General features: G+C 36.2%; 1 pseudogene; it reads left to right on the top strand.

Moving 5' to 3' along the window:
* The first annotated feature begins 990 nt into the window (after positions 1-990).
* Positions 991-2,116, top strand: LOC148211924 (uncharacterized; annotated as a pseudogene).
* The last annotated feature ends 20,204 nt before the right edge of the window (positions 2,117-22,320 follow it).

The raw sequence follows: 22,320 nt of genomic DNA, 5'->3' as shown, positions 1-22,320 counted from the left end.
TCGTCCATTTATTTTACTTCTCGAGTTTTATCTCTTACTAAACAATTGTATTTGGAGATGTCTTTGAAGATGATAGTTTATATTAATTGCTCTCGATATTTATGCCATATATTGTTGGTTTTTAATGGTCATGATGTTAGTTTTCTTTCCATAGCATTGTAAATTGTAATGTATGCCAATATTTATAGGTTAGTTTTATTTGCCCTCTGGGTTTGTGATTTTTTCTGCCTTATCATTTTCTTATGTTGGCAAATTTTGTTTCTTTACGTTTTCTTTTCTTTTTCAAAATAAAACCAATTGGTCTTTTAGGGCCATTTTGAAATGAATTTTCAACCAAATGGTTAGAATTTAGATAATAAAAAATATTTTAACAGGTTCTAAAAACATTTATAAAGTGTGGGGTATTTACTGGTTTTTCTTTCCAAAAGTACTTATAAGAAGTTCTTTCATTAACATATATATATATATATATATATATGTTTTCTAAAAAAAAAGACTATGATCCCTTAATAATTATCAAAACGGCCCTAAAATTTTCCTTTTATTTTCCTTATTCATCCGTTTAAAGTAAAACACACATTTTTTTAATTAGATTTTAGTCTTTTTCAAAACCAAAAAAATAAGATGTCCAACAATTCATGGAGTGCCATTAGGTGTGGACAATGTGAGAGTCATGGAAGACATTGTCATTGGTGAAAATGTTACACTACCAATTCCTGTTAAGGGGGAGATAAAGACATTAAATCAAACCATTGGTAGCTTCGTGGCATGGCTTCGTAGACTAGTAATTTTAGATGAGGAGAAAAATGTATGTCTTGTTCTAACTTGAGTGAGATTTTAATTTTTCATTTGTTAAATGTTTGTAATTTTGTTTGTCAAAGGTTCCTTTGACGTTCTTCTCCTCGAACGTCGAAGCCAATAACACAATCATCTAAACATATTGATGTCCATATGACTATTAAACTCCTAAATCAATATGTCATGCGTACGATGAACCACAAGGATGTCATTGGATTCAATATTGGAGATTACATATTTGGAAGAGAGAAGATCATTAGTTTAACACGTGATGACATCATGCAATACTGCGAGATGATTGAAATAGGCTATATGTGTGTGGTCACATACATTTCGTAAGTATATTAAATCTATTTCATATCTTAGATTCGTTAACTAAGAAGTTTAATGTTTTACAATTATATTTTTAGGTATCTTTTTAATGAATGTGAGGAGGAGACATGTAAGAAGTTCTTGGTGGTTGACCCATACAACATTGTACCACAAATAATGTCTCAAGAAACTTGTTCCAGACATCTAGCCAACAGGTTAGACATGGGTAACTTAGAACAAGTGGTACTCATCCCACATAACAGTGGGTAAGCTAGCAATTTAACTTCATTTTACTTATTTATAGTTTCTTTTATCCATGCATGAATGATAATATTATCATGTTGGTTATTAATAGTTTTCACTGGAAGTTGTTTGTTATACATCTCTGAGAGAATTGTGTTTATGTATTGGACTCTCTAGGAAGTAAGATTGAAGAAAATTATAAGGGAATCATAAACACGTAAGTGCCTTGAACTCTTCTAGTTGAAATTTTTACAATTATGTTATTCTAATGTTTCAAATTATTTAGATTATTGAAAATGTGGCAAGCCAAACATTCTACTCAACAATCTCGCAGTACTACAATTTGGAAACCTGTGAAGGTAAATTTGCATAAATCATAACAATGTCGCAGTAAATACTTTGTATAACTCATAATTTTGTTATTTTCCAATTTTTCATAGTGTCCTCGACAACTAGGTTCTATTGAGTGTGGGTACTATTTGCAAAAGTATATACGAGAAATAGTGCGGAACCCTTATGCTCCTATAATTGAACTTGTACGTATTATCATATACCTTTATGTGTTTATATATGATTTGTCATTATATTAGAATTGTCTTTCTTTTTCTTTTTTTTTTTTGTAGTTTAATACAAAAAGTGCCTATCAACAAGAAGAAATCGACGAAGTTCGAATAGAATGGGCATCTTTTGTTGAACGATTTGTGTAGTACCTATGGATTCATTAGTTGTGTTTATTTGATGTAAGTATTTGGTTCAGACTACTTTCTGTGTAGTACTTGATAGATTAGAAATACTTTTTCTTGTTTATAATATGTAGAAGTTTGAATGGTGTATATATATGGTACTGCATAACATATTAGTTTTGGATTATTATAGAAGTATTTGACTGATGATGCTGAATGTGTTGGATTGTTTTGTTTATAATATATAGAAGTCTAGATTCTTACGCTGAATGTAGTTTTGTTGGAGGGACGGGTGGTCCCATTTGTTCTTGTGTGGAAGGGTGTTAATATAGAAGTGTTTGTTTTTTTTATAACCATGCTAGTTTTGAGTTATTCTAAAAGTGAAGAGGTTATGTTGAAATTTTTACTTTTGATTATTTATTTTTTGAATTTAAGGTTAGTTCTTGAGTTAAGTTTTAGAAGATCATGATGTTGAAATTAGTTTTACTTGCCTATTAGTTTTTGAGTTTCAATAATATTGAGAATTATTTTGTGAGAATAGGTTGGAAGAAGATATATTGGTTGGTTAGTTTTGAGTTATATTCTAAATTGGAGAGGTCATGATGAAATTTGTACTTACTTTTGCTTGTTTGTGTTTTTGTTAAGCTTTTATAGAATAGGTTGGAAGGGAGAGATATATTGTTGGCTAGTTTTGAATTATTCTAAAAGTGGAGATCGTTATGTTGAAATTTGTACTTTTGATTATTTGTGTTTTGAGTCTAAGGTTAATTTTTTAGTTAAGTTTTAGAATAGATATTGTTTTATAATGGATGAATGTGTTAAAATTTTTAGTTATATATTGAGATATTATCATAGGTTTGAAGGAAATATATATAGTTGGTTAGCCACGGGGCAACCAAATATTTTTTTAATTAATTTATTCACAAAATAATGACGGTGAATGCCTGTCACGAAATATAGTCATTTCATAACGAACATAGGATGGCGTACAAACAATGACGCACATACAATGCCTGTCACGAAATCTATACCTCTTAAAATCAGCAATTATCTTCCTCTAATTACTGAAAGGACAGCAAATACAGTTCCTTTCCTTATTTTCTCGACACTGTTTGATTACATTTTAGATCGTGGAGATTCTTTTCCTTTTAGAAAAGAATATTGCCTTGTAAATCCTGCCCATTAAAGCGCATTCCTTAGATGGAAAATGCCTTAAATATTCTTTTTGTGTATGTTAAAATGCACCCTCGGGTTTATCATTTCCCGTCAAGGCATTTAGTTTAATACACATCATTTCCTCTGTGCAATTGTTCTTTAAGCTATAGAATTTGAATTTAGCTAAATTCTCTCTAAGTATTTGATACCAGCTAAAATATGTGTAAGCACACGCAGTTGTAACAATGTAATATGACAAATATTTCAAGTTATCATTTCCTCATGGACTTTATAAAGGACAATCAGATTGATTCAAAATAATGCTGGAAAGAAATGGGGGTTGGAAGAAATATTGGTTTTTGTGTATTGAAATAAATGAAAGATACTAAAACATAAACGATAACAAAATTTAAACAAGAGATGAGATTATCACACAATGATGAGAGCAAGATTCAACTAGACAAATTCTCAATTACCACGTATGTTGTAGCATGCTTTTAACACTAACCTATGTAAATCTGAGCAGTGAATTCTATTTACTACCCCTCCCAAGGATCCATGGAGTTGTTCTTAAAGAGTTTCGTATCTCTACGGTTTCCTTAGCAACCTTCTCCATTTTTTTTTTTTCCTACCCATAACACTTTACGAACTAAACAAGTTATCTCTTGAAAAACTCTCTTAATTTATATTTCTTTATTCAATTCTTGAAATCTTCCATATTGGGTCAATTTGTGGTTTACTTAGTTGATCAAGTTTAATAAACAATAACAATGATGTATAGAATAAAGAAAACATCAAGTCAACGTATATTAAGAAAACTACAACACTATTACAACATAAAGAAAACAAAATGGAGTACAACTCAACATAAGTGAAAATTGATGGTACATAAGTTCTCCCCTTCGAGATGAACAATGAATTATCTCTTGCAAATATTTAGCCGCAAGCAAGTGGAAACTCTGTGAAAAAGCTTTTGATGCCTGAGTTCGTGAACTGCAAGGAGCTCCTTTAAGGGAGGTAAGCCTTTTCTCGAAGTCTTGAACCTTTCTTTTGAAAGCTGCTGCCCAACTCTCTCTTTTCAACTTCGGATATCTCTGTAGGATCTCTTTCAAAAAATATTTTCTATTTATATTATCCATGCGCGTTGCCAAAGAAATCTTCTATAATAAAGACTTTCCTTATCTATCGCATTTTTCAGGTCTGGTGAACCGTAGTGCTGCATCATTGCAATTATCAAGGGCGTTGTGTTTCCACAGTATAGTGGTTCTTCTGTTTGCTCCAGCATTTCGCAGCGCATTCATACATCATAAGCTCCAGAAGATGCTACAACACTCTGCACTTGCATGAAATTATCAACAAAATCTTAAGAAATACAACACAATTTTTAACATGCATAACAATTCACAAAATATTCCAATTCAGCTAGCTTATTTCATCTCAAACTTCTTTTTTCTTGGAAAACAATAGACTAAAGCAACTATTTCAAGAATTATCACACTAAAACGTAGCCTATTTCTTGTCCTCAAGAAATTAATAAAAAAAATTTTTGTAATAACAATTTCACAATAAATTTCTACATCACTTTCAATCTCTTCTTGCACTCATTCAAGATTTTCCTCTACTCATTGGATGAAAAATGAGTTTTCTCGCACACACTCTCCCTCTTTTCTACTCCTGCTTAACCCTTGGTTTCTCCAACCAACTCTGACAACTCTTGTACGTCTCAAATTTTACCCTTAAAACTTATCTGAGATCTATTAAACCAACCACACCTAACCTTTAGCACTATCAATGTGTATGACAGACACAAATATGAAGCAGAGTTTGTTTATTTTCTTTTATTTTTTGTAAAGAGGGGATCCGTGGGTCAAGCTACCTGTGTGCTAATGCATGCTGTAGCATTGTCACCTATAGTATCTACTACATTCATTGCTTGGTCCATCTTTGATGTAAAAGGAGTTCAACTCCTTGCATGAAGATTGACCTTTTCTTATTGTTTTTTTTTTAAGGAAAGGTGAGGGTAATGCACCTCACAGCCAAACTCAATATAAACAATATATTTTTATTGAACTAAAGTAAATCAAGGGATCAATATAAAGATGTTGGATATGATTTTAAGAGGTATGTATCGTGAAAGCATCTAAGTTGAACAAGTGTAGGTAGACGTGATGGACTAAAGTGCTAAAACGAGAGGATTTGGAGGTGGGAAATGATCTGATATATGCAAGCCCTATAGCACAACGGAGGCTTTGAAACGACATGGGAAGACCTCTTTGAAGTGAAGGACATTCAGCGCCCAGGAACTTACATGCTCGCCGACCTATGTGGTAAATTGTTTCCCCAGACATGGAATGTAGAGAACTTGAAAATTAAGTATCCATGAATTGTACAAACAACACTTATTAGAGGGAAATGTAAAAAAGTTCTAACACATTAATAAAAAGTTTGTTTATCATAATTGATCGAGTCTTATACTAACACGACAGTTGGGAATTCTCTACCTCCATGAATAAGAGAAGGAGTGCAAGCGTGTACGATTACAAGTAATGTAGGTAAAAGTAATTCCAAGTTCATATTTCTCTGGGACTTTTGATTCAAAATGAATTTGGTGAAATGTTTCTAACTGAAATCCGCTTTTATTGGTAAAAATAAGTGATGAAGTCTTTAGTTTGCAGCAAATTAATTGGTTTTGTTTTAGTTATTCTCATTCTTCTTAATGCTATTATTTGATTGATATGGATGATATCATACCTACTTGTTTAATTAATAAAATTTGATTATGATGTCTGGTCTAAGTTAATTAAATGAAGAGAATTAAAACTTATGGCGACTGTGTTGAGTAAGTAAATAAGTTCTTGATTAAGAAATCAACTTTGTGTAAAGCCTATCATCCAAATTACAATTGGATTAAACTCACGCCTTTAGATTGGAAGTTTTGTAAGATTGATTTTTAAATTAAAAATTTTAGTTTATAGATCAAATTTCAAATTTCTGAAATTAAAATTAGAAAACCCTCCATTTTATTAAACTTTGAGAATCTAATTCTATTTATTTTCTTGGGATTTGACTTGGTCTCACTACTTCCACAAGTTAGATTTAGTAAAATAAGTAATTATTTTTTAGGGTCTCGACAACCCTTATAAAAAATGGCGGCATTGCTAGGAGTCAATTATTAGTTTCTCATTATTTCATTTAAATATTTACTTTTAATTTTTCTTTTAACATGATGGCAAATTATTGGACAAGAGCAAATGTAGCAGTTAGACGCCTAAATGGGTAAGTCAACTTAAAAGTAAATTTTTTGATTTAACTACTTTTGTTTGTCAATTGCTTGTAGAACAATCTCAAACAGAAAAAGCACATCGTATGTACTCACTTCAATGATATCTTACACATATCTTCGATCTCAACAATATTTCATTCAAGCAACCAATATTGTAGGCAGATTTCCTAATCCACCCCACCATGACCCCTACTATAATCACTAAAATTCTTGATAGAGAGATCACCCAAATTTGACCTATGAAAATTATAACTTCATTAGACGACCTTCATCTGGTATACAAGACTCACGTATGTCTTTTGAAGATCTTGTTAGGAATAATGCTAATAGTAATCTCCAAAATTGCAGGAAATTATAAGGGCTTTCATGAAATAATTGGAAACAAATGCTATCCTATTAAAAAAAAAAAAACAAAAGTAGAATTATAGAGTTTAAAGAACCAAACTACTCAGTTGGCTACCACAATTAGTAAATTGGAAGCTCAACATTCTAGAATTATACTTTATGAAATAGAGGAAAAATAAGAGGAGAATGTGAGTGCAATAATGCTTAGCAGTAAGATTCCGTATGTATGAATTTTACCCATAGAAAGTCAGTTGACGAGAAAAATGGAGCAACCTATTTTAAAGTACCATGTAAATTCGATCATCCTCTGTCTCGTTCGTCTCACACACCATCCTCTCTCTTTTCTAGTAGGTTGACCAAATGAAAAGAAGAAAACTAAAAGGAGAAAATCGAGATAAGTAATAATTTATCAACTATCTTCCAAATGAAGTTACAAGAGGAATGAAAAGGTATATAAAAACTATTCAATAGAAACAACCAAGACAAAAATCAACATAGATGAAGACATTCTCCTTGTGGAGTCTAATAGAGAGACTGCAAAATCTTTTATATTTTCGATATTATAAATGATAAAATCTTGCTGTCAAAAATAACATGATTGATTTAGTCATATAGGATATAGATATAGATGAAAACATTGATAGCAAGCAAGTACTAGATGGAAAGTGTAGTGTAAACGAAATTGATAATGAGATTGGAGCTGAAGGGATGACGAACCAAAATGCAAAATTTTCTGCCTCAATTAATAAAATGTCACCTTTAATTAAGCAATCTAACTTTGTATGATTGAAATATTTTTGTATACTGTCAAGCAAACTAACGTTAAACAATTGCGTTATTAAGAGACAACCCAGATGTTTTTTTAGTTTATTTTTATTATTATCTTTATTTATAGTTTTTCTTTTCTGTTTTCTTTCACTTGGTTTATTTGGTTTTTGGTTAGGTATTTTTATTTTAAAAGAAGGTCAATTTTATAGCAAGCTTACAATTTTCGCACCGCATACATCATAAACTATTCAATCCAAATAGCTTGAAGATCAGGATAGTTTCTTTTTCCTTTTATGAGTAATTTACATAGTTATACGTTGAGGACACCGTATAATTTAGGTGTTGGGGAGATTTTTTGTCATCTTTTTTCATCGTTTATACTCAGTATATCTTGATTTATATGTGCTTATTTCTCCTTTTTGAAACCTTGAATTTTTATTGATACGCTTGAATACTTTGTAACTTAGAAATGCATCTTTTGTTTGAACTTTTATCCATAAAAGAAATAAGCACGATTAATGTTTTTCTTCGAAAACTGTATCATGGTATCTAACTAATTTGTTGATTAAAAAATGCACTGGACTTGATGCAATTTACACACCTAACTAAGGTTTTTGAGTATGTGAGCAACACATTATATCATATGCCATTGATCTTTGTTGAGCGTGATCAAACTTAGCATGATTATTCTAGGATTTGTTTGTGAATACTTGTTGTGACTGCATATTTAGGTTGATGTTGTTATATGACAAGGGCAATTTAGGCTTACCCAAATTTTAGACATAAAATCCCACGTTTTACATTTTCTTTAAGAAAGCCACCTTTGAGCTTAATTTTCTATTTTTTTTTCTTGTTTTGCAAACCATATTTGAACCGATGACTTTTTTCATTTCCTTGATATTTCTACCTTTCTCAAGATAAAGGAGAAAATGTTGCATGATATTACATTCTTTATGTGTGCTGCTTTAAATAATAATAATAAAAACAGAGAAAAAGTAGTAGTGTTGCAACTTTCAAAAAAGAGAGAACAATGAAGAGAGGACAATTGAAGAAATATTTTCCAAAATGTAATCAATTAATGCTACTTCTTCAAGGTTCGTAATGCTCGAAAAAGATGCGGGAAGAGAACTCAAACTACTAATAGTACATTTTATTTCATTGTGTTGAATTAATAAAATGCAAATAAATAACTATGTTGTCTTGATTTTGATTCTCTAAATTTCCTTTTAATTCACCCTTATCTAAGCCCCATTACAACCCGTTTATGCAAAAAATGTGACGGGGTATGATCTAGTCAAGGTCGGCCATGCGGAAGAGCTCGACCTGCTCCAGGTATGACCACGGGAAGAGCTTGACCTGCTTCAAGTATGACCGTGGGAAGAGCTTGGGTATCCTTGGAAAGGGATGACCAACTTGAAGGGTCAAGGTCGGCTGACTGGGATGAGCTGGTGTCAAGAATGAGCTGAAAGGCCACTTGGCGAGAAAAGACCAGCACAAGGGAACAAACACTCCGACGCTCAAGTCAGTTTTGAGTCCGACCTTAGTATGGAGACTAAGCTAGAATACGATACCTGACTGAAGAATGAAGTGCCCTATTTATAGGTTGAGGTACCCGACAAGGAATCTGAGCAGCGGTTGAGTATGTCGGGACCAAGGTCGACCTGTCGGGAGTAGTTATTCTAGTTCATACTCTTGTCATCTGGAATTGGACTAAGTATGGAAGGTCGTTCCTCCCTTGAATGATCTTTAGGGAAGACCTTTAGATCGGCCTTTAGGGAAGGCCTCAGGTCGGCCATTAGACAAGGCCTTCAGGTCGACCATCAGGCAAGGCCTTCATGTCGGCCTTTTGGGGAGCTCTTCAGGTCGGTCCTCAGTGGAGCTCTTCAGGTCGGCCCTCAGTGGAGCTCTTTAGGTCGACCACTTTAGGTCGGCCACCAAAGGGAAGATCTTCAGGTCGGCCACTTCAGGTCGACCTTTTTCTGTCCTCCACGTGGCAATACGATTTTCAACCTCCAAACACAACCATTGTCAAAGCCTTTTTGATTTATGCATTCAATTCATTTTTATGTGGGGAGGTTCATTCATTTGCAAGCCTATGATAATAATATACTATTTTTGCTTATGAGAGTAAAAGCACAAAAAAATACTTTGATAGAATTGAGTGAAACTCCATGGGGCTATCAAGTCTTCTGGATTTGTTTTCAAGAGTTAATAAGATGCTTGAGTTGTTGTTTTTTTCTAATTATATAATATTAATGCTTATTCACTTGATTATCTTATGAGTCATCTCATAGATGTCCGATTACCTTACTAGTATTATTGGATATTGAGAAAGATAAAATGATACGAGACAGCCCAAGCGTATTGAGCTACTCGAGCCACAAGCCACTTGAATCCAATCGTATAATTGGTTCAACCCGAAAGGCCAAGGTTAGAGGGATTACCTTTGCAGTCGTTACCTTGAGCAGACAGATGATTCACTATGCTCTAGGCCGGAAACACTCCACGAGTTTGATAACCAATCAAACAAGCATGCTCCGAGGGGTTCAAACACGAAGGCCTAAGTTCAACCACACAAAGGGATTCAAGATTTGAGGGACGGGTTTGCACGAAGCAATTGAGAGAAACACTCACTCTGTTTTATTCAATTCGAAAAGTCTAAGGTTATTCAACAATGGAGGGTACAAGCCTATTTATAGGCCAAGACCCTTGGCCTTTTAAGGAAAATAACAAAATTAAAAACAAAATTAAAATTGATAAATTCCTAAAAAGTCTAAAACTAGCCTAAAAGTGAATTTAATTTTGATAAATAAAACAAAAAAATCAAAGATAAAATCCTAAAGCAAAGCTCCCAAGATATTCCCAAATAAAAGGAAATCTACTCCTTAAATGAGTGGATTGGGTGGCAAGGAAAGTAGGGGCACCCATGAGAGTGGAAAAATCAAATGGTGGAGGTGCCCATGGGGGCTGCCGTGGTTGGTTGGCGTGCACGGAGACAGGGTTGACACGGTTGGAGAGCGCATGGCGGCGGACAGGGGGTGCTGGGGCGTGTGGGCATGGACGTTGGGCGCTGGGGCGCGCTAGGCGTGCAAACGCTGGGCGCTGAGCACTGGTGGGTGTGCGATGCGCTCGGAGGTTGACGTTGGTGGCAGTAGGGACACTGATGAGCGTGTGGTGCATACGAGCATGGACGCTGGTGGCGGTAGGGGCATGCATGCGCTTGGGGCGTGAGGCGCGCAGAAATGCTGGCGGTGCACATAGGTACTGGCAGACAATGGGCGTGCGGGTGGCACGACATCTGGTGGCGCGTGTGCTGGCGGGGGCGTTGGCCTCTTGTCATGTTAACACGATGGGAGTGCTTGGTGTGAGGTACTGGTAGTAAGGACGCGCGGGTGTGGCACGGTAGGCTGCTGGTGAGGCGCGCGCAGGGTGTGCTCCAGCGCGAAGGTGCGCATGGGCAATCAAATGGCGCAGGCGTGCGCGGGTGGGACGCAGCCTTGTGAGGTTAGCGCGCGCGGGCTGTGTGTGATGGGCACAATGGGCCATCCATCTTGGCGTGAGCGGTTTCTTGGTTCCTTCTTGGTGTCCTCCTTCCTCATTTTAGGGAGCCTCCCATCTTTATCTGTCTTTTTACTGAAGTGACTTGACTTTTGGATCTTTGGCAAAACTATGATCACATAATCTCCTCCTTCTTTGAAAGTATTTGTCCTCGAATCAAAGTGGTCACATACACAAAAACAAAACAAATTAGTTTCCTCTGGATCATAGCTCTTACCTTGTTGAGAAAACTTGAAATCTTGTGATAATGATTCTCCTATTGGCTTCCCTTTGAATGTGTCTTTAAAGCATTGTCGTTCTTTCCAAAATGACTTCCAAGCTCATTCACTTGGTTTGTGGACATGTTGCTTCAAATTCTTTGGCCTCCACTTGGTGCTTGGTATTTTAATAATCCTCCAACGCAGCAACTTGTGTTCTTGGCAATCACTTTGTTCGGCGAACTTCTTCATGATGCTTGGCCATATCTTTATTTGTTCATGATCACCTTCACAAAAACGAAACAAGTTAGTACCTTTCAACATAAAATTTATCATATACGTACCTTGTAAGGTGATCTTCAGATTGTGAGAAATTGGTAGGACAAGTCCATGAAACTCCATCTTGATACCATCCTGCAAAAATCTTAGAAGGATACAAACATTTGAATAAGGCAAGTGATTTGAAGGTAAGGATCGTTCTTCAATAGTCTCTTAAGATTTGGCTTGTGAGGCACGATAGTGTGGACCATTCTCTTTTTCTCTTCTTTCTTTCCGTAGTTACTTTCTTTCAACTCACATTCAACTTGTGGATCTTCATGAATTGGTTGATCAAGCTTGGATACTTCATAATCACAAAAATTTTCAATAGGTGAAGGACCATGGGTATAGTGTATTGAATCACAAAGTACCTTCCTAGTAATCTCCTCCTCGGCAAGTGGCAAAACATCATGCATTTCTTTGTTATCAATTGGAATATTAATGTCATGCATGGTCTTACAACTTTCAAGTTCACTACTTTCCTTTTCAACCATAGGCATAGAATCATGTAAGTCATTGCAATCAAGTAAAATAGAATTTTCATGCATATCATCACAAGGCAATTTATGGTCAACCTAATTTGAACTTACCTTGAGGCTCTCGGCCTTCTCACCTTGGTTGGGGGAACTTACCTTTTCCTCTTGGATGTTGGTAGCCTTATTGATTGCAACCTTTTTCATTATTTCTTCCATCATGGTAGCCTCCTTGGTTGTGAACTCCTGTCTTCTTTCCTCCAACTTTCTTTGATCAATTTGAACTTTTGGAGTTAAGGGAAGTAATGTGGTTTTCTTGCCATTGTTTTCAAATGAGTACTTGTTATGAAAACCATCATACTTTACCTTTTTGTCATATTGCCACGGTCTTCCAAATAAAAGGTCACAAGCATGCATAAGTATAACATCACAAATAATTTCATCTTTATACCTACCTATTGCAAAAGAAACTCTAACTTGACTTTGGACCTTTATTTCACCACTACTAGTTAAACCTTGCAAATTATATGGACATGGATGTGGTGTGGTAGCTAAGTTCAATCTATCCACTATATAGGTGTTAATTACATTAGTGCAACTACCACTATCAATACGAAAACTACAAGGTGTGGTATTTATTATGCATCTAGTGTAAAAAAGATTATCTCTATGTTCCTCCAAGGAATCTTCCCTAGATTGTGCATTGAGAGATCTCCTAGCATTTAATGAGTACTTACATTGTGGACTTACTCCTTCTTCTTGGGAGTTGGTGGTGGCTCATTGTGAAATCTTCATTCTTGACTTCATCTTACACAAGTAAAGGTTAGTATAAACAAGAAAAATTTACTCTTACTCCCTTATTTAACCTCTCGGCTTCCTCTCCTTTGGTAAGGTGGATTTTGATGTGGATACCCTTTGGAGATGCTCACTTGAATGCTCGTGGCGAATTGGTCTTAGAACAAGTGAGTATAAGCGTACAAGCAACTTGCAAAAATATCCTCTTTTTTTTTTTACTAGGGGTCAATGGTATAGAAGACACCAAAGACAAGACTCAAAAGAATACCAAATAATAGTTGTAATGACACCAAATGATATTTATAAAGAATAAGGCAAGATATGAACAAGAATGATAGGACAACTTTAAGCCTAATGCTCTTGGTTCTATGGACTCAACTACAATATGCAAATTGAAGTTAAAGCTAAGCAAAGAAAGAAATATGGAAATAAAATCAATGAAGTCAAAAATATACTAAAAAGATGTACAAAACCAAATTGTAGTCCAAACACACACAAAAATATACTTACCAAAAAAACAGTAGACTTTGCGGTAAATTGGGTAGCTTTGGGTGAGGGGTGTGTGATGTATACAACTCGGATGGGGCTCCAACCAGTGGCAAGAGTTAGCACAACAAGTGTACTTAGATTGTGTAGGCTGCCAAAAAGTTTGGATTTCGTTGGAAGGGCTGCTCTCTTAAAGAAAATTCTGGGGCTGCACAATTGGACTCTCTCGGGTGGCCCAGTGGGTTATGCGGCTTTCCTCCTTCTTTTGGGCTGTCCAAATAGGTCAAAATAATCCAAACATAATTTTAAATCAAAATATAATCAATGTTAGAATTATTTGCGAAAAAGAAATTGATTTAGACAAGATTTGGTGGCCCAAAGATTTTCTCCAAAAACGTACAGCTTCAAATTTGGAAAGTTTTCTGCTTTGACACCTTCTCTTCTTTCACTGATAACTGCTGCTACAGACTTCGGATGGTGTCAATCTATTTGTCCCTGAAAAGCTCTTTCAAAGACCTGTAATTTGGTACCTGATTTGACTATATTTAGAAAAAAGGTTAGTAACATATGAATCATCGAAGTTGGGACACTGCTTCTTCGGCGGTTGCAGGATTTCCAGATTACACAGTGTTTTCGAAAAAGTGATATCTCCCAAATCACTAATTGAAAACTATCGATTCTAGGCTCTATGGAATCTAGCACATAGATCTTTCGGATGGAACCAGTTTCACTCAATTTGGACTTCTGAACAAAACGTTATGGATATTTAAATTCGGCTCTGTGTTTAGTGCTCTCTGCAGGCTTCTCTCGATTTCTGGGGTTCGAAGAAAAATTGATAACTTTGGCTATAGGGCTCGGATTAAAGTGAAACTTAGTTTTTTGGAAATCTTTTGAGGTGCAAAACACAAACAAAAAAGTTTTGAACACTTTACGACAATTTTCGAAATAAAAAATCATGTTGCAAGAATGATAGACAAAGTTGGCTCGCGGAAGACAATGAACAATGGAAATTTTTATGAGATTTTTTGGATAAAGGAATGTAAAGACAATGCCAAGAATTAAAGACAGAAAATAAACATATATCCCGGTCTAGAGCCTAAGCTCTGATACCAAATGATACACGACAACCTAAGCGTATTGAGCTACTCGAGCCACAAGCCACTTGAATCCAATCGTATAGTTGGTTCAACCCGAAAGGCCAAGGTTAGAGGGATTACCTTTGCAGTCGTTACCTTAAGCAGACAGATGGCTCACTATGCTCGAGGCCGAAAACACTCTACGAGTTTGATGACCAATCAAACAAGCATGCTCCGAGGGGTTCAAACACAAAGGCTTAAGTTCAACCACACAAAGGGATTCGAGATTTAAGGGAGGGGTTTGCACGAAGCAATTGAGAGAAACACTTACTCTATTTTATTCAATTCGAAAAGTCTAAGGTTATTCAACAATGGAGGGGTACAAGCCTATTTATAGGCCAAGGCCCTTCGCCTTTTGAGAAAAATAATAAAATTAAAAAGAAAATTAAAATTGATAAATTTCTAAAAAGTCTAAAACTTGTCTAAAAGTGAATTTAAATTTGATAAATAAAATAAAGAAATCAAAGATAAAATCCTAAAGAAAATCTCCCAAGATATTCCCAAATAAAAGGAAATCTACTCCTCCTTAAATGGGTGGAGTGGGTGACAAGGCAAGTAGGGGGCACCCATGGGAGGGGCAAAATGAAATGGTGGAGATTCCAATGGGGGCTGCCGTGGTTGGTTGGCGCGCGCGGAGACAGGGCTGGCACGGTTGGCGTGCGCATGGCGACGGACAGGGGTGCGCATGCGCTTGGGGTTTGAGGCGCGCGGACATGCATGCGGTGCGCATGGCTGCTGGCAGACAATAGGCGTGCCGGTGGCACGGCATCTGGTGGACACAAATGCTGGCGGGGGCGCTGGCCTCTTATGAGGTTAGCACGGCGGGAGTGCTTGGTGTAGAGGTACTGGTAGTAAGGACGGGCGGGCGTGGCACGATAGGCGGCTGGTGGGGCGCGCGCAGGGAATGCTGTAGCGCGAAGGTGCGCACTTAAGGGATGTTAATCCCGGAGCGGAAACGGATTTTCGTTGCGGTTTTTCAGGATACAAAACCGAATTTTAAAGAAGAAAAATACAGAGAAAACTTTACCTTTGAAGAACGTTTCTTCAACTAGTTTTTCTCGAACACCACCACTATTTCTTCCTCGCTATCCTCTTGGGTCTCGGGATCGTGCTGGTGGGAGCAATCCTTTGGAACGAGAGGGAGAGATTGAGAGCCCTTTGAGAGAAAATGATGGGAGAGGTCCTTAGTTCTGTTCTGTTCTATAACAACATTTTCTTCTCCTTTTCCAACACTTGGAGAATAAGAAGGGACCCCACCTCACAACACCTCCCACTCCCTGCAATTTTGCAGGGGAGTTAATAATAATAATAATAATAATAATAATAATATATATATAATATATAATAATAATTAAAATATATATATATAATAATAATATATATATATAATTAATTAATATAATTAATTATTAATCCAATTAATAATTAATAAATATATATATACATAAATAATTAACACTTAATTATTTATTATAAAATTAGAATCATATTCTAAAACATTTCTCTCGTATAACCTATAGTTTTAATGTACATCTTATGCACATTATTTTTAACCTATAGTTTTAATATGAATCTTATTCATATTAATTTTATTTGAATCTCATTCAAATAATGTCTCTCATAATATATAGTTTTAATTTACAATTAACAATATATATTATAATGTATCAATATACATATAATCCCTTAAGTAATTTGCCCAATTCAAATTTTTCCAAAAATTTGATCCTCGTTTTACCCGTTATGAGCTAGCAAGCGGACCTAATGGACGTACAGATCCGAAGCTCCAACGATGCAAGATTAATCGGTCAAACTCATTGACCGAGTTAATCTAGATTCGTTAACTACGAGTCATTCCACTAAAGACCCGCAGTTGCACTCTTCTCACTGTATAATGTTTTTGTGTCCATGGATATACAACCATTAATGACGAGTCAATCCTTCACGAGTGTTCGTAACTCAAGTTGGGTCAAATTACCGTTTTACCCCTGAGTTACATCTTACTCCTTAAACATCATTGCTCCTCTAATGAACAACCCGGTTATGGTCCAACCAATAACCGGAAGTCCCTCTCGGCCAATGAGAGGGTGAGGCCCCTTGTTCAAGTCCCGGAGTCAGCATTTAAGGGAACACTCACCTACTTCCCTAAAGTCGGGGAGAAGTGAATTCCATCTTGTGAAGTTATGTTCCCAGCTCCCCACTCGGTCTCGTCCCCAAAATGGTAGGAATGTTGAGTTGGCGACTCGAGCCAGTCTCACCCATACAGATCAAAGAACGAGCCCTCACGGGCAGGAGTCCATAACTCACTAAGGATTGAGAATGAGTTGCCTGGTCATTCTAAGAAATGACAATCTATTAGTTAACGGTGTTACATCTAAATATTGCCTATTTCGCGGTCCGGTCTTATACAAACTCATTATATAGGATACCCCCACTCGCATGTCTCCACACGAATGACCTGGATCGAGTCGTCTGTAATCTTTACAGAGCGGGCCGTATCCATAGTGTTGCCAGGATAAGGTACCCAGCCTTATCCATACACTATAGACCCTTTAGGTTATTCACAGGACATTACCATTCATATATCAGGGGTATATCAAATATATACCCTGTATATCAACTATATACCCAGTATATATACTGTCCTGATTACATCAAAAATAACCTTGGATGTTTAGTTTATTGGATTTTGGACAACACAAAGCTATGACTCAACAACAAATTTATTGAATAAAAATTTATTAAATAGACATTTGTTTTTATAAAATACAAACTACGAGTTTAGGGCAACACACCCAACACGCACTTGCAGTGAAACGGCGCAGGCGTGCACGCGCGGGACGCTGCCTTGTGAGGTTAGCGCGCATGGGCTATGTGCGATGGGCAACAACGGGCCTTCCATCTTGGCGTGAGCGGTTTCTTGGTTCCTTCTTGGGGTCCTCCTTCCTCATTTTAGGGAGCCTCCCATCTTTATGTGTCTCTTTACTGAAGTGACTTGACTTTTGGATATTTTGCCCAAATATGATCACATCATGAAAGGGGGGTAGAAAGGAGAGTTTGTACGTTGAATTAAGATATACTCGAGGGCGAGCATGATTTAGGTGTGGGTGAATTTAATAGGACATAATTTATCACATTTATTATGTTTAAAGCCACGTTATTTTGAATAATATTATGTCTACTTAGAGAAATTATGTTTGATTTTATTAAGGAGACGAAAAATAGAAGAATTGATTGAATTCATCATAAAAATGTCATAAAGTGCCAAAATAAAATCTTTTGGATCTAGAGCTAAAGAATTATGAAATAAATGATCAAACATGTTCAGACACTAAGGACACCATGTCAACGCTATCACTAATAAAAAATAACAAATAAAATGAAAAGTTACTATTACAACATCTCAACACTAGGGACAGGTTCGCAATGCTACGACAAACTATAGGTAGAGAAAAGGATTCGAAAATCCTTTAAGAGAAGGACTGTTTTAGCATGTCAATGCTACATGCGGCGTCTCAACACTGCGTTTCAAACTCCAACTCAATAAATAGGCCTCTCAGATTCGTTTCAATCATCTCTAGTCCAACGAAAGTTTTTATTCTCCTAAATTCAAGTTCTCATTCTCAACTATGAGTGGCTAGGCTTTAATTCTTCCAATTCAAGGGTGATGCAAGTTCGATCGTAAGCTTGGGAGGCTCGAGTTAGATAAGGGTTTCTTCTTTTCAATTATTCTCTGTTTCTTGTTCTTATTTTTCGCGAATAATTTATATTCACTAAATTTATGCCTTAACTCATATTGATTGTTCTAGCGCTACCCATGAGTTTGTGATCCTATATTGTCATGAATGATTGAATTTTGTAGCAAGGAGTTGCCTTATGTGTGTGTATTTATGGCTCTTTCATGTTACATTTCTTGCATGGTAGACTCTAGAGAAACAAAGAAACAAAATTAACTTGTTCGCAGCTATCTCAAATTAATTGGCTTTGGTTTAGTCATTCTTATTGTTCTTAATGGTATTATTTGATTGATATGAAATGCTATCATGCACAATTGATTAATTAATAAGATTTGATTTTGAAGCTTGGTCTAAGCTAATTAAATTATGAGAATTAAAGCTTACCAAGGTTGTTCCGAGTAAGTAGATTAAGTTATTGAATTAAGAAATCAACTTTATATAAGTCCTATGATCAAGGTTACAATTAGTTAAACTAAAACCTTTGGATGAGAAGTTTGGTAAGATTGATTATCAAATTCAAATTTTTAGTTTATTATTTAAAATTTATAAAATCAAAATTCCCCCATTTTATTAAACTTTGACAAATTAATTTCATTGGTTTCCTTGAGGATCAACCTAGTCTCGCTACATGTACAAGTTAGATTTTGTAAAATCTCCAATTATTTTAGAAGGCCTGAGAGCCCTTACCAAAACATAAAAGATGTTGTTAACACACACACGAAGAAAAGCAAGCTTATCTAGACGAATTCCTAATTTCATATATACTGTGAACGATGCTATTGCATGTTATTGATTATGATGACTGATGTTAATCTAGGCAACTAACTCCATAGGGTGCCTCTCTCAAGGACCTTTGGAGTGGTTCCTAAATAGTGTCATATCTCTATGTATCTTTTTAGTCACCTTCTCATCTCTAGTTTTACGCAAAGATTTTAAGAACATTAAATAAGCCATCTTTCAATAAAATTATCTAATTTTGATATCTCCTAACTCAATTCTATAAATCTGCGCTCTCATACATGATTGTAGTCTACACATTGGGTCAGAATGAATAAACACTCAGAATAAAGCACATTAATTAAGAAAACATTAAGTCATTATAATAAAGCAACACTACATCCTTATCGAAACATACTCGAAAAGATTACTTGCCTAGCTAAACCCCAGTAAAAATAATAGTAAGATGGAATGAAGTACGGATTAGCATGAATTGAAACTAAGCATAACACAAAGTCTTCACTTTCAAAAGAACTACAAGACACATCTTGATAACTTGAGCCGCAAGGGAAAGGAATCTTGGACTATTCGAAGTGTACCTGGGAGGAGTTCCTTCAATGGAGGTTAGTCTTCTCTCAAACTTATCCCTTTGTGATGGAATAACTATCGCTCAACTTTCTCTCTCTCTCTAAGATATCTCTTTCGAGCTTATCTACTATTGTCGCCCATTAGGTGGTTTGCTAATGGCTCGATTAGGACTGTTTTCAAACAACTTCGCCATATATAACCATCATACAAGCTCACCATTGATTTATTGTGTAAGAATGACTTTCCTTTTTTGCTAGCAGATTTGCAGACCTGGTGCAGATTTGGCGAATATTAGTCCTACAACATTTAAAATATAAATTACAAGTACTGAGCGTGAGGTGTATGAAGCAGGCTTGTGAGGGAAGCGGTAGGTTTCACAGTCATACTTTATTTGGCCGAACGACACCATCATCTAGCCTGAATATTCTTTTATCGAGTCTTGTCACTTCGTCATACTATAAGCAAGACTATTTCTTCCTCGATCGAGCTTCATTATACTTCTATCACCCTCCCCTCTCCCCCCCCCCCCAAATTTAAGGGAGACAACGTCCTCACTGGGAAAACAAGTGGACAATGGCTCATGGCTGAATCAACCAGTAGAAAACAAAGTTCATCATATCGTTAATAATAATCATCAGAATGAAATACTAAACAAGACACGCCATGCTTCTTAATCGATCAAGGTTAAACATGCTTTTCAACAATTATGAATGTAGTTAAGCACAAGCAACCTGGCAAAATGAAAAAGAACAAAGGTGGAGAATCGTATTCACGCTAATCAAAGTTTTATTCAAGCTAAACCAACCAATGATATGGATGAATAAACAAGCAGCAAACCATACAAAAAAGAATTACTAACCTAATCAAACTAAACAAAAACAAGCCAACCAAGAAAAACCTATGCATGAAAATTAAAAAAAATGCAAAAGGGACATGAAATTCCCTAAAGAGTCGAGTCCAAATCTTCGAAATTAGGTTGTAGAGTAAAAAGTCAACCCTAACAATAACCTGATCTCTTTGGATGGTAGTGTCATGTGCAATTAGCAAAATCTAGTTCTTGACCACATAAATCCATAATAAGGCATCTTTAGATATGTCTCGAAGTCATAAATTGTGAGCTCTATATTGTGAAATGTCCCAAGTGGACCCTAAGCAACAACTATCCATAAATGCCTCAGCAAGATGCTCAATAGAGGAATTCTTCATAATCTCATTCCCCTCGGCCACTCAAATACTTGGAGTTGCGTAGAATATATTCATTCATCTAGGGTCAATACTCACCCACGTCCCTCGGATACGGACTTTGTCTCTGTAAGCTGGATGCACTACAACATAAAATTCTTGTACCACATCCTCTGTTATTGCGAATGCTAGTTCTAGTAGTTTATTCCATGTCTTGTTGTTCACCAAAGTTCAATATGCTACTAGATAAAGATCACTATCCATAAATAATACCAATTCCTAAAGCACATCCATTTTCTTATTCAGTTCGAGTCATTTCTCGAAATTCTCAAGACTTCATAATTTTCTTGCTTTCTTCTCAAACGGAGGCAGAATGTGAACATCATAAGCACTAAGGACCTCTCATACAGGATTTGGAATTGGGGTTGCTCAATGGTTGGCTTGAGCTGCAGCGCAACTTTAGCAGCCATAGTTCTTGGAAGACACACAGGTGCGCTAGGAACACCTACTTGCTTCTTCTTCATTGGCGTTACGCTTTAATGCAGTACCTCCTTTCATGCTAACTACTGAATCGGAAGTTAATGTGCAGAATCTTGTAACGGAAGAGTTATATAGTGGTGATCAAAAGGGGTTGATAAAACGGTAAAGGCTGCTAAACTGGGCTCTGAATCGTTGAAATCTGTAGGATCTTCATGCTTCGAAGAGGCAGGCTCTGGAGTTCTACATCGTGTCTCATTTTCACAATGTTCTTTCGACTACACATCTTGCTAATCATTTTCTCCTTCTTCATTTACTTGGTGCAACATGTCTTGATCGTGTAAAGGTGGATAGACTGCATTATAAGAACCATATGTTCCCAAGGCTATTGGCTAGGGACTAGGGGTGTATAAGCTAGATTCTCCTTGAGTGCTGGATCCACCAAAACCACTATCTCTCGACACTGGTTTTTGTATACTTCTGTTGTTGACTTTTTCTCCTCTTCCAACTCATCATGAACCACATGAATCATTGTTTATGGTCCTCCTACTGATAGGACATCCCAAGTAACGACTGTTACAAGATATCTAAGTAAGTCCTCACTCCTCATATCGCAGGAATTGTAGCATGTCGAGTTCGAAATTGCTTATCCACTAGGTAACTTGTCAATGAAGTTTGTTTGTCGTCCTCATCCATGTCAAAGGATTCAGTGGATAGCACTAGAGCTTGGTGAGTAATCTCCTCCCCCATATCCACATCGAGCACACTAACTCTAACGAAGGCTTTGAACGTGGTTGTGTAAGGTATTAGAAACACTTGCCTATTTCTGTTGCTTTCTTAACTGCACTTTAGATTATTTCATCCCATTCAACGGTAGAAAAATTCTTATGTTCATCTTTCTTTACTTTCTTTGCTGGTTCAGAAGATAAAACATGTGGAATAGTCTGTTTGCATGAAAGATCCTCCTTCATCCATTGGCTGGTAGGCTAGGGGCACCTGTGGGTTCACTCTCTTCATCTGAAACTTCTTCATCCGAGCTTAACCAAACTACTTTCCTATTTTTCGTAGG

The sequence above is a fragment of the Momordica charantia genome, assembly GCF_013281855.1.
Source record: "Momordica charantia cultivar OHB3-1 chromosome 4 unlocalized genomic scaffold, Mcharantia_2.0 BLBB01000004.1, whole genome shotgun sequence".
Lineage (NCBI taxonomy): Eukaryota > Viridiplantae > Streptophyta > Magnoliopsida > Cucurbitales > Cucurbitaceae > Momordica > Momordica charantia.
Note: the sequence above shows the minus strand (reverse complement) of the source record. Positions and strands in the feature narration are given on the sequence as shown.